This window comes from Salmo trutta, chromosome 16, assembly GCF_901001165.1.
Source record: "Salmo trutta chromosome 16, fSalTru1.1, whole genome shotgun sequence".
NCBI classification, from domain to species: domain Eukaryota; kingdom Metazoa; phylum Chordata; class Actinopteri; order Salmoniformes; family Salmonidae; genus Salmo; species Salmo trutta.
Window position 1 is genome coordinate 55,848,752 of NC_042972.1, and position 12,891 is coordinate 55,861,642.

A 12,891-nucleotide genomic window follows, 5' to 3' on the forward strand; every position below is an offset into this window, starting at 1 on the left:
CATCCAGAAGGCGAGGTCAGTACAGGTGCATCAAAGCTGGGACCGAGAGACTCATCCATATATTTTTTATGTACATATTCATCCCTTTACATTTGTGTGTATAAGGTAGTTGTTGTGAATTTGTTAGATTACTTGTTAGATATTAGTGCATAGTCAGAACAAGAAGCACAAGCATTTCGCTACACTCGCAATAACATCTGCTAACCATGTGTATGTGACCAATAACATTTGATTTGATAACCAGCCTGAAAACAATGACCAGTAGAAACTGCAGTCATTTGCATTATTCTTAGCAATGATTTAGGAATCATTGTAAGAATTAGCTAGGTTGCCACTTGTTGTTCGCCTATTGAAATTGAACTTCAGTTAATGAAAATAAATAGCTAGCCAGCTACTTAACCCTGTTACCCAAAGCTAATGTTATAAGCAGCCAGCTAGCATAATCTGGCAAGTGAGGTTCGACCAGACCAGGTTGTGTTGTGAAGCTAGCCACAATAAGCATTAGGCAAAATAGTGGAATTTGCGGTTTGCCTTCAAAATAAAAGTATGTCATTGACAGTGATGCAAATACAAATAGTAGAACTATGCCAAACTTTTATTTTGAAGGCTAACCGCAAAGTCCACTATTGTGGCTAGCTTCACAGATGGGTCCGGCCACCATTAATCAAATTAGAACTGTCTTATAAATTAGGGTTATTTTAAATTAGGGTTATTTTAGCTATATACTTAGCTAGCCAACTACAGCTATTGAAACACATTGTTATTTGACACATCAAAGTGTTATTTGACGTGTATCTCTTTTGACACGTAAAAACCCAAAACGGCGTTCCATAGAAGTCCTGGTTGAGAATGAAACAAATGAACAACGAAACAGCACAGCAAGAAAGTGAAATAAATAGGGTTTGACTATGTTTTACTGGAAATGGGGACATCCGTAAATGCCAACAAAATAACTTTTTGGTCAGTGTGTGTAACTTTTAACTAGGCAAGTCAGTTAAGAACAAATTCTTATTTACAATGACGGCCCGAGCAACGCTGGGCCAATTGTGCGCCGCCCTATGGGACTCCCAATCACAGCCGGATGTGATACAGCCTGGATTCGAACCAGATGAGATGCAGTGCCTTAACACACACATGGACGCAGCTGTCTAACTATTTAACTGTACTAGAATGCTTAAAAGGACAGATTTTTTTTATATCAGTATCGGGTTTCTTTTGGCAAGGAAAATATTGGATATCGGTATCGGCGCATCACTACTGTCATATCGGTGCATCACTACTGGTCATACTATTAGTTTTTTTGCCATTTTCCGTGCAGGAGGTACAGAAAGCCCTGAAATCCTTAGATCACAGATTTCCTGATCCCTGCTTTCTAAAACTGGCAGCTGATGTCATAGCTGAAACACTTACATATCTGTTCAATCTAACCCTGGAATGTAATGAAATTCTAAGGATCTGGAAATTAGCAATTGTCCAACCACTTTTAAAAGGGGGAGATCCAACTCTTAAATAATTATAGTCCAATCGCAAAGCTGTCACCCCTGGTGAAAACCCTTGTTAGTGAAGAGCTAAAATATTTTTAGATACTATTATCAATGTACCAAATCAGGCTTCAGGAAGAAGCATAGCACAATTACAGCAGCCATGAAGGTTTTGACAATGAAGCCCTTGACAAAAAACAGCACTGTGCCTGACTTTGTATTGATCTCTAAGGCATTTGATTCAGTTGATCACGCTATACTGAGGCAGAGATTGTCGAGCGTAGTTCTTTCGGAGCATGCAGTTGCATGGTTTGCTAACTATCTGTCTGATAGAACTCAGTGCACTCAATTATGGGCTGTTAAATTGTCTGTCTGATGGTGTGCCCCAGGGCTCTGTACTTGGTCCCATCTTATTCACTATTTATATAAATAATTGACAAAAATGTGCAAAATACACAACTTCACTGTTATGCTGATGATACTGTTATTTATTGTTGTGCCTCGTTTTTAATTTGCCGTTTTATTTCGTTATACTCCTGTGATTTCTTTGGTTTTTACTAGATTAATCTAGTGAAAAACTACAAGTAATCTAGTAAAAAACTAGAAGTACTTGTAGTTTTTCATGTCTGTCTAATTGTGTAATGACTTGGTGCGACAAAATTGAAGAGAAAGAGTAATAGAAAAAAGTGTGTGTGTGTGTGTGTGTGTCTCAGAGAGTGATGGAGCGAAGTGAGAGCGATGAAGGGAGAGAGTGATGGAGCGAAGTGAGAGAGCGAAGGGAGAGATGGATGGAGCGAAGGGAGAGAGCGAAGGGAGAGATGGATGGAGCGAAGGGAGAGAGCGATGAAGGGAGAGAGTGATGGAGCGAAGGGAGAGAGTGATGGAGCGAAGGGAGAGAGCAAAGGGAGAGAGGGATGGAGCGAAGGGAGAGAGGGATGGAGCGAAGGGAGAGAGGGATGGAGCGAAGGGAGAGAGGGATGGAGCGAAGGGAGAGAGGGATGGAGCGAAGGGAGAGAGGGATGGAGCGAAGGGAGAGAGGGATGGAGCGAAGGGAGAGAGGGATGGAGCGAAGGGACAGAGGGATGGAGCGAAGGGACAGAGGGATGGAGCGAAGGGACAGAGGGATGGAGAGAGAGAGAAAGAGAGGGAGGGAGAGAGAAAGGGAGAGAGAGAGAAAGGGAGAGAGAGTGAATGAGTCAGAGCTGAGCGTGTCCCACAGGAGTGAGTGGGCTGAGCAGAGGAGGAGGATGGCGTCAGCAGGCTGACAATTTAAGAGAAGACATTAAGAGAGGGAAAAAAGAACACTGCAGAGAAAAGAGAGGGGGAGGGAGAGAGGAGGGACAGAGCAGGGGTATCCTCTATGACACAGAAGAGGAAAGAGTGTGTGGCAGGTCAGGATTGAGAGAGAGAGAGGGAGGTGGAGAGAGGGACAGAGTTGCATGAAGAGATGGCGTGTGAGAGCAAAAGGTGTTGGCCAGGATGTCACACCTCCCTCATTCATTATGAATGACAGAGATGAGAGAAAGAAAGGAAGAGGGGATACTGATCTTTCTATGCATTATTGACGAGGGAAGGAGTGCTGGAATGTGTGCGGGGGAGCAATAGATATAGAGGGCGGTAGAGCGAGAGAAAGACGGGGGTAATTTAGGCCAAGACAGCTTGGCCTCAATAATCCTTCCTATCATACGGCAGTAAAACAAGTCATCATGAGACAACAGAAGACCACAGACACTACCATGAGAGCACTTCCTTATGAACTACTAACAATCGACTAGCCTATTGCCTGCCTCAACTATTTTCGGCCACACTTCTCAATATCATTCGTCATTACCATTAGCATATAAGGAGAAAGGGCAAGTCACAAGTACACATAAGAGTGTGTTAACACTAGTGCAGATGAGTGAGTCACCACCTGTCAGCACTGCTACCCACAGAGGACAGACAGGGGGACTCCACCACGCAGCATCCTTTCATGTCCACAAGCCTTTACATTCACATTTCCTAACAAACGGGCAGATGATTCAAGACGCTAAAACGCCACTGGAGTTGCACGCACTGGGGTTAGGCACTGCATGAGGTTAGGGCTAGGCTACGTGTGTTGAAATCTAGGATAAATCTGTGCCAATGAGCGTGCAGCTTGATTAGCCTCATTCAAAAAGATGCTGCCTGCAACGGATCGGTTGCTACATTTTCATTCACTCACACAAAATGTGTGTCAAGACAAACATCAGAAGCTAGTCCCGCTCCCATTACAAACCTTATGTAATTTCTGCACTTTTTCTAGTATAGGAAGGAGGAGCAGTCAGTGATGAGAGGAAGAGGGGGAGAGAGAGAGAGAAATGGCAGAGAGCAGAAAAAAAGAAAATCTCAATGATGAAACACTGTGCTGCTGTGTGATTGGCCCATGCCTCCACCAATGGGAGGCCCAGCTCCATGGCAACAGGCTCTGTCACCAAGACTACTTTCTGTAGTACCCCCCCTTCCTGCCTGCCAAACACACATACACCTCTCTTTTTAGGCTACATCACCCTGCTTCCTTCCCCTTCGCCAATTACCTGGCTCTGTGCATTTAAGGAGTTCAGCTCACACACAGAGAGAGAAAGACATCAGGGTTTCGCACACTGGTTTATGTACAGATCAGGGTTTCACCGGACATTTGACAGGCAGAATTTAAATTTACCGGACATTTATATGCATTGGGTGCGTAACCTGATTAGGGTGTCCACCCACTGTGCTCAGAATGACATAAATCCCCTTTAGATTACGGTAATTCATATTAACAGAGCATAAAAGTTGATGCAACGATGTGCGGCCCTTTGTACCGAATTCTCATACGCACTTTGAAGATCGTTATTCTATCCACATTTACAGTTGTGGGATGATAGATCCCAAATTCAAAAACAACCAGTAGAACTAGGCTACACCCCAAAACCAGTAAGAAGCAAGAGTCTGATGTAACAGATCAGAACCTTTAGCTTCAAAATGTTGCTAAACTTCTTTATTCACATTATAAAAACGCAGCAATGCGCACAAAGCAGTAGGCTAAGCGCAAATGTTTGTTCCATAACGCAATTAGAGGGAAAACACTTGTCAAAAGCCCAAAGCACGGTTTCATGTGACACGTATATCGTTTAGACATTGTGATAGAAGAGGGGATCTAATCTGAAACAACTAGCATGGGTTGCTGATATGACTAGGATTGTGCGTTTGGCTACTGGACAATGAAAGAAAGTTTAGATCAAATAATTGCCTCCGCGGATACGGTCTGATTTGGGCTAGGCTACTTTGAAGCAAGGTAAGACATGCCTCACAATATGTAGTAAAAAAAAAAAAACATGCAGGTTTCAAACAATTGAGTATATGTTTTTAAAAACGCATACTGCCTCCAGCTCATAGCAAAGTGGTGTGACGTGCTGATGAAGCCTACCTTCCATTGCCTATGCATTTAGTGTTTGAGATGCTGTAGCAGCAGCTCTCGTGCTGTCTGACAGATTTTCCACTCAAAGGCCCCATCTGTACTCGTGTGATAAATAAGATACATAACAAATATACTGAACACACAGTCCAATTTAACACAACTAAATTATGCAAATTAACCTACAGACTGATAAGCATGACCAGTCAAATGTATTTACATAGACTGGTATTTCCATCATTTAATAGGCTAAAAAGCCTATTCTTTTTTCTCCCAGACAATTGGCTGGCACCAATTTCATTTATCGGCTTTTCTATTTAAATAAATTATTTATTTTGGGCCAAAAGCCAACTATTACCGGCTAACGTAAATCCTGGTGCAGATGGTTGACTCCCTCTCACACTCTGCTCTGCTCTGTTATGTTCTGTGTTATGTTGGTGAATAAGCGAACTGGTGCAGGCTGCAGCAGATCTGTTCCAAGTGAGCCCTGAACTAAGCAGATTGAGGAGCAGACAAACAGAGAGAGGGAGGAGTGAGGTCTGAAGAGCTAACTATTAAACCTCGACAGATAGGGAGGTGAACTTCCTTTTCTGGGGTCCTGCACTCGCATATGGACCAGCTAGTAGCATACTCAGCCCAGCCTGAGCCCCACACATCACTAGGCTGATTCCCTACTTTCCACATATTGTGCCAACGTAGCCAAAAGCATTCACCAAATGTTTCAGAAATACCTTAAAATAGTTCTCCAAACATTGCCGGTTAAATTTTAAAGGGCCATGTGTTTTATCTCAAAGTTAGTTAATACAGTAAGCTTCAGTGTATGGGGTCGGTGTGGAATTCCTTCCCTCCCTTTACACATCCTTCCATTCAGGGGTTTTCCAGGAATGCCTGAGCCAGACTGCAGCCCACAGGGAAAGAGGGGATGATTAGAATGGAGAGGACACCATACATCCAGCCCGCCAGGCATCCTTCCCTTCCTCCCTCACTTTCTCAATCCATCCAGCCAGGCCCCCCTGCTACCTCCCTCTCAACCCCAGACATCCAACAATAGATAGGGCTACAGACTTGGGCAGCACTCTTGTCCAGTAGGGCTTGGAATTGCCAGGGACCTCACAATATGATATCACGATAGGTGGCGATACGAGATGTACTGCAATACTAACAATTCTATATGTATTGCGATTCCATCGTCAAAACATACCGCTCACCATATGTCTGCTGCAGAGGGACAAAAGACAGCTTGGAGAAAATGAGTTGGTCAGCCACAGAAACAAAAGTGCTGAAAACAAAATTGACATCCTGATTTAAAAGGGGAACAAGCTATGAAGGAAAAATACTGGAGTTTTGATGAAGGTACAGACAACTAGCGCAAAAACAATATTGCGCTATTGTCAAAAAGGCACGATAAAATCGTCAAAAATAATATCCCGATTGGTAACCATCGATCCCCCCCTCCCCCATCACTAATGTCCAGTGGCTTCCATTCAGGGCTTGGCTGAAAGTAACCACAACCCATCAATGAAAATACTCCAAATAAAGACGCATTAAAACCTGTGTACAGCCAAAATGGGCTATATCTCCCTGTGCTGTTCCAAGTTACTGAAATGCAATAGCTACTGTATGGTGTGCTGTATTAGGATGAATACTCCTGCCCTGAAGCCTACAATAGATCAATATCAGTCAAACGGACATGAGGCGCCGGAACGGATCAGTTGGACGGGCATTTGATTTCCATAGGGGGGGGGTGTTAAAAATGGGTGTTATAGTAAAGACCATACACTGCGCACGAGTTTCACGTTTGCGGAAGCTTACAATTTCATCCTACCATTTTTCCCCCCATCTGCGTCCAGCCTGCTAGAGAACTTGCAGCATTGAGTAGGTTTACATGCACACTAACAATTCGATATTAAACTGATTATGCAGTAGGCATATCACGCAAGAGTCACGTAAAACACCTTACTCTGCTTATCTTAAATCGGCATAAGACCAAAATCAAAGCAAGCATAAACCGATTAAAACCTGGTTTTATTGGCAAACTTTCAAATTATTAGGACACGTAAACAGTTTAAATCATTGTACCAGCGGTGTATTTGATCTGTGCATGTGCTAGCACCAGCTGAGCGAGCCGCCCTCTTCAGCCCAAGTAAAGGGAATTTGGAACAACAATGTATGCGTCTTAGAAGTAGTCTACACATACAAAGTTTATACGTCCAAACTCAGAATGCAGTAGCATGTAAACATTTTATTCCAAGTATTATATTAATCTGATTATCCACAACAATCACATTAATTGTGTTCATGTAGCCGTACTCACTGTTTCAACTAGCCCATTCCGGCCTTCAGTTTCCCGGACCAGTGAGCTCGGGAGAGACGTTTTTTCAGCAGGCATGTTCAGGTATTTTATGACGTTTTAAGAGCATTCTGGAGAGCGGAGTGCATTTATTCTGGAGAGGAACACGCCATATCGGCGCCAAACACCCCTCCCTTTATACTCAAGACATCTTCACACATATTTCCCATGCTTGTCACTGGCCTATTGCCACATGCACCGCCCATATTGTGGGCTTCCCAAATAGGCAGAGGCCAACGCGCATCCGATTTGAAACAAACTCACAGCAATTTTTATTTATTTAGCGAAGCTAAATGATCCTCTGTGGCTAAGTCAATTTTGTGCACAAATTTGTTTACATCCCTGTTAGTGAGCATTTCCCCTTTGCCAAGATAATCCATCAACCTGACAGGTGTGGCATATCAAGAAGCCGATTCAACAGCATGATCGTTACACAAGTGCAGCTATTGCTATGGACAATACAAAGCCACAAAAATGTGCAGTTGTGTCACAACAGGAATGTCCACCAGAGCTGGTACCAGAGAATTGAATGTTAATTTCTCTTTCATAACCCACCTCTCCAAAGTCATTTTAGAGAATTTGGCAGTATGTCTAACCAGTCTCAAAACCGCTTCAGAGGGAGATGGACACCTAGGCATTGGCGGCTCATAATCAGAATCACTGCCACTGTGAAAGATTAAAAATCTCACGGGCGCTTCACATCAGTGACCCAGAAGTTGATGGGGAAAATGACAAGAAGAGAGGCACAGCAAGGTTTGATAGGCTCTGCAAAATCAAACCTCTCTACCCCAATATCGTTGAGGCCTGCAAGACCTATTTTCAGCCCACCCAGAACCTGTCCATAGATGAGAGGATGGTAGCCTCAAAGGCCAGAATCAGCCTCAAACAATACATGTAGAACAAACCAACAAAATGGTATTACAAGCTGTTTGTTTTGGCTGATTCTGTGTGTGCCTACACTTGCAATTTTTGTTTATGAGGGGGGGAAAAACAGTTTTGCTACTGGTAATGGACTTAGTTATGATTCCGTTATGGAGTGATTGGATTTTCAACTGCTGGGCAAGGGCTACAAACTGTTTGTGGACAACTTCTACACAAGCCCTACCCTGTTTACAGACCTGAGGAAGCTGGATGTGTGGGCTTGTGTCACTATTCGGACCAACAGAGTGGGCTTTCCAAAAACAAAGGTGATCGGGCTGAGCGGGGTACCATGCGATGGATTTGTGAAGATGGCCTGCTCTTTGTAAAGTGGATGGATACCAGAGAGGTGGTCATGTGCACAACTATCCACAACTATCCCCAAGTCCTACAGTGGCGATCACGTCATCAGGCGTGTGAAGGACGGTACCGGGGCATGGACCACAAAAAATGTCCCCATTCCAGCTGCTGTAAAGGACTACAACAAGGGTATGGGAGGTGTGGACCTGTCATACGCACTGATAGGCTACTATAATGTTCTCCACTATAATGTTCTCCACAAGACCATGAAATGGTACAAGACATTTTTCTATCATTTCATCGACATTGCTGTGGTGAATGCCTTCATCCTCCAGAAGGAAATGGCTAAGAGCTGTGGACAGCCCCCCATCTCACAGCTAGCCTTCAGGGAGCTGCTCATCCAGGAGCTTGCTAGCTACAGCAAGTCCACTGCATCACCTTCTGTCCCCTCTACCTCTGTCCCTTCTGCTCCTTCAACCAGTGGTGTTCACCTGCCCAAATTTCTCTCTGCAGGCATGAATGTGCCTCAGGGCAAAAAGGGGACAGTAGGGAGGCGTCGTTGTGCCCTTTGTCACAGGAAATGCCCCATCATCTGCACCACTTGTTCAGTAACCCTATGCTTTACAGCAGAAAGAGACTGCTATGGGCCATGGCACCAGCAGCACAATATTGTGTAGAGGACTGAGGGTCTTCACAATATTGTAAATAGAAAATGTGTAAATAGTTACTTTGCTATTTTTGATCTAATTTCTCATTATATATATTTTTTATTTTATTTTGTTGGGTGTGTTAGAATAGAATTTATGCATTTTGTACATAGTTATTTGCTTCAAAATGTATCACTGTACCAATTCGGCCACATTTGTGTGGGACACCTGGGTGACTTCATGCTCAATATCATGTAGCTCACTCATTCTTGAAGTTATCTGTCTGAAACTTTGCTAAACTATTGTTGCCCTCTTATGTTCTTCATTCAAATTATCTCCAGCATCCTATCTGAATGTTTGGCTGTTCTTGGTCATTTGAAAGATGATGCAAAAACAATAAAAACCGAAAACATATGTTTTTTCCTTGTATTATCTTCTACCAGATCTAATGTGTTATATTCTCCTACATTCAATTCACATTTCAAAATTCAGAGTGTTTCCTTTCAAATGATACCAAGAATATGCATATCCTTGTTTCTGGGCCTGAGCTACAGGCAGTTAGATTAGGATATGTCTTCAGGTGGAAATTGAGAAGGGGGGATACCCCGAAGAAGTTAAGCACATTGCTCATCATTACAACAGGAGTATAGCCTACCTGGTTGACATGAAAATGAACCACGGGAAAAGCGTCCTCCATTCGCTATTTAAGTGCATAGATGACATCTATTTTTATTTTTTTCACCTACCACTATTTCGAGACAGGTGCATGATAATGGTCCATTTTCAATCAAAACAAATTTCACACGTCATTTAGTATATGTAAAGACAAAATTAAATCAATAGTCTGATGGGTGACAATATTAGCCTCTCTCATGAATTATATATTATCAATTGTGAATGATGCCCAGTGTAAGGCAAGAAACAATGCAATTTTTGAGACTTTTTGGAATCATAGTCCAACAACTCATGTAGCCTAGCACATAGGCCTATATGTTTTGATAAGGTTTGTATCACAACTAAAGTGGCCAAATAACTGCTTAAAATTAAGCACATTAATCTGCTTTACATGGGGCGTAGAGCCCAACTTCCATACATAAGCAGCACATGAGATTCAAGTTTGTGGAAGATAATCTTCTCCATAAAAATGCACCTTTAAAATAAAAGCATTACATGCATAATCGCATTTGTGGTCACTTTTTATAATGGTGTTTTCCCGCTAATGGAACATTCACGCTTATCGGCCTATATGTTTGTGTGTCGGGGGGCTAGGGTCAGTCTGTTATATCTGGAGTATTTCTTCAGTGTCCTGTGTAAATTTAAGTATGCTCTCTCTCATTCTCTCTCTCGGGGGACCTGAGCCCTAGGACCATGCCTCAGGACTACCTGGCATGATGAATCCTTGCTGTCCCCAGTCCACCTGGCCGTGCTGCTGCTCCAGTTTCAACTGTTCTGCCTGCGGCTATGGAACCCTGACCTGTTCACCGGATGTGCTACCTGTCCCAGACCGGCTACCTGTCCCAGACCTGCTGTTTTAAACTCTCTAGATACAGCAGGAGCGGTGGAGATACTCTTAATGATCGGCTATGAAAAGCCAACTGACATTTACACCTGAGGTGCTGACCTGTTGCACCCTCGGCAACTACTGTGATTATTTGACCATGCTGGTCATTTATGAACATTTGAACATCTTGGCCATGTTCTGTTATAATCTCCACCCGGCACAGCCAGAAGAGGACTGGCCACCCCTCATAGCCTGGTTCCTCTCTAGGTTTCTTCCTAGGTTCTGGCCTTTCTAGGGAGTTTTTCCTTGCCACCGTGCTTCTACACCTGCATTGCTTGCTGTTTGGGGTTTTAGGCTGGGTTTCTGTACAGCACTTTGAGATATCAGCTGATGTAAGAAGGGCTATATAAATACATTTGATTTGATATAGCCAACTACCGTGTGCGCATTGCTGCGCTTATAATGTGAATAAATAAACTATTAGGCTATCAACATTAAGCTAATCTGTTGCGTCAGCTTCAATGTGGATTTTTTTTTATGCTAGTGGTTGTATTAATTTGGGATCTATCGGATCCGACATTTGTCCCAGACTATGTTTGGAATATTTACTTCTCGCACAGAATGTCAACTTTTGTACGATTGGGGATAGTAGATTGACATAGGCCTAACGAGCAGCAAAAGCACTAGCCTACTCATCTTGTTGGCTGATGATATCTTCAATATGCACCTCGGAATTGGATAAGGACACGTGCAGTTGCGTCCCCGAAGTGTCTGTCTTCACTTGTAGCCTCTGAGAAAGGCCTGATCACGTGATGGAGAGCCATGTGAGTGAGAGGTGCTTCGGGAAACACGCAGCACTCAGGGAGAAGGGAACAACAGCCACTGGCTGCAAAAGGCATGGATTTTCTTAAGGTGCATTACGGTCACACAAAGGGGATGCCACCGGGAAATTGTAGGTATTATCAAGTGCTTGTCAAATTGTGAATGAGAGACTGATTAAGTGTGTACAGCCTGCGCTAAAAACAAAGCAGAGCTCATGCCTTTCGTGTGACTTTTTTCAAATCATCATCAGTCACATCACGCAGCCTTAGAATGCATAAAAAAATCTAAACTTTAGAACTAAACTCAGCAAAAATAGAAACGTCCCTTTTTCAGGACCCTGTCTTTCAAAGAAAATTTGTCAAAATCCAAATAACTTCACAGATCTTCATTGTAAAGGGTTTAAACACTATTCCCATTCTTGTTCAACGAACCATAACAAATGAATGAACATGGACCTGTGGAATGGTCGTTAAGACACTAACAGCTTACAGACGGTAGGCAATTAAGGTCACAGTTATGAAAACGTAGGACACCAAAGAGGCCTTTCTACGGACTCTGAAAAACATCAAAAGAAAGATGCCCAGGGTCCCTGCTCATCTGCATGAACGTGCCTTAGACATGCTGCAAGGAGTTATGAGGACTGCAGATGTAGCCAGGAAAATAAATTGCAATGTCCGTACTGTGAGACGCCTAAGACAGCGCTACAGGGAGACAGCTGATCGTCCTCGCAGTGGCAGACCACGTGTAACAACACCTGCACAGGATCGGTACACCCGAACATCACACCTGCGGGACAGGTACAAGATGGCAACAACTGCCCGAGTTACACCAGGAACGCACAATCCCTCCATCAGTGCTCAGACTGTCCGCAATAGGCTGAGAGGCTGGACTGAGGGCTTGTAGGCCTGTTGTAAGGCAGGTTCTTACCAGACATCACCGGCAACAACATCGCCTATGGGCACAAACCCACCATCGCTGGAAAAGACAGGACTGGCAAAATGTGCTCTTCACTGAAAAGTCGAGGTTTTGCCTCACCAGGGGTGATGGTCGGATTCGTGTTCATCGTCGAAGGAATGAGCGTTACACCGAGGCCTGTACTCTGGAGCGGGACCGATTTGGAGGTGGAGGGTCCGTCATGGTCTGGAGCGGTGTGACACAGCATCATCGGACTGAGCTTGTTGTCATTACAGGCAATCACATCATTGTGCGTTACAGGGAAGACATCCTCCTCCCTCATGAAGGACCCTTCCTGCAAGCTCATCCTGACATGACCCTCCAGCATGACAATGCCACCAGCCATACTGCTTGTTCTGTGTGTGATTTCTTGCAAGACAGGAATGTCAGTGTTCTGCCATGGCCAGCGAAGAGCCCGGATCTCAATCCCATTGAGTACGTCTGGGACCTGTTGGATCGGAGGGTGAGGACCATTCCCCCGAGAAATGTCTGGGAACTTGCAG

The 12,891-nt window shown here is 43.8% G+C and overlaps 1 protein-coding gene across 9 annotated transcripts in view; it reads right to left on the bottom strand.

The window, feature by feature from the left end:
• The window catches only part of r3hdm2 (R3H domain containing 2), a 92,442-nt gene that overhangs the window by 47,699 nt on the left and 31,852 nt on the right, over window positions 1-12,891 (bottom strand). The window contains exon 1 of one of the 9 annotated variants that reach the window (XM_029695026.1): window positions 7,211-7,492. The exons of the other annotated variants lie outside the window; for them this stretch is intronic. The gene's annotated coding sequence lies outside the window, so the exon portion shown is untranslated. Of the gene's footprint in view, window positions 1-7,210; window positions 7,493-12,891 lie in introns of those variants that run through there. 9 annotated transcript variants of the gene reach the window in all.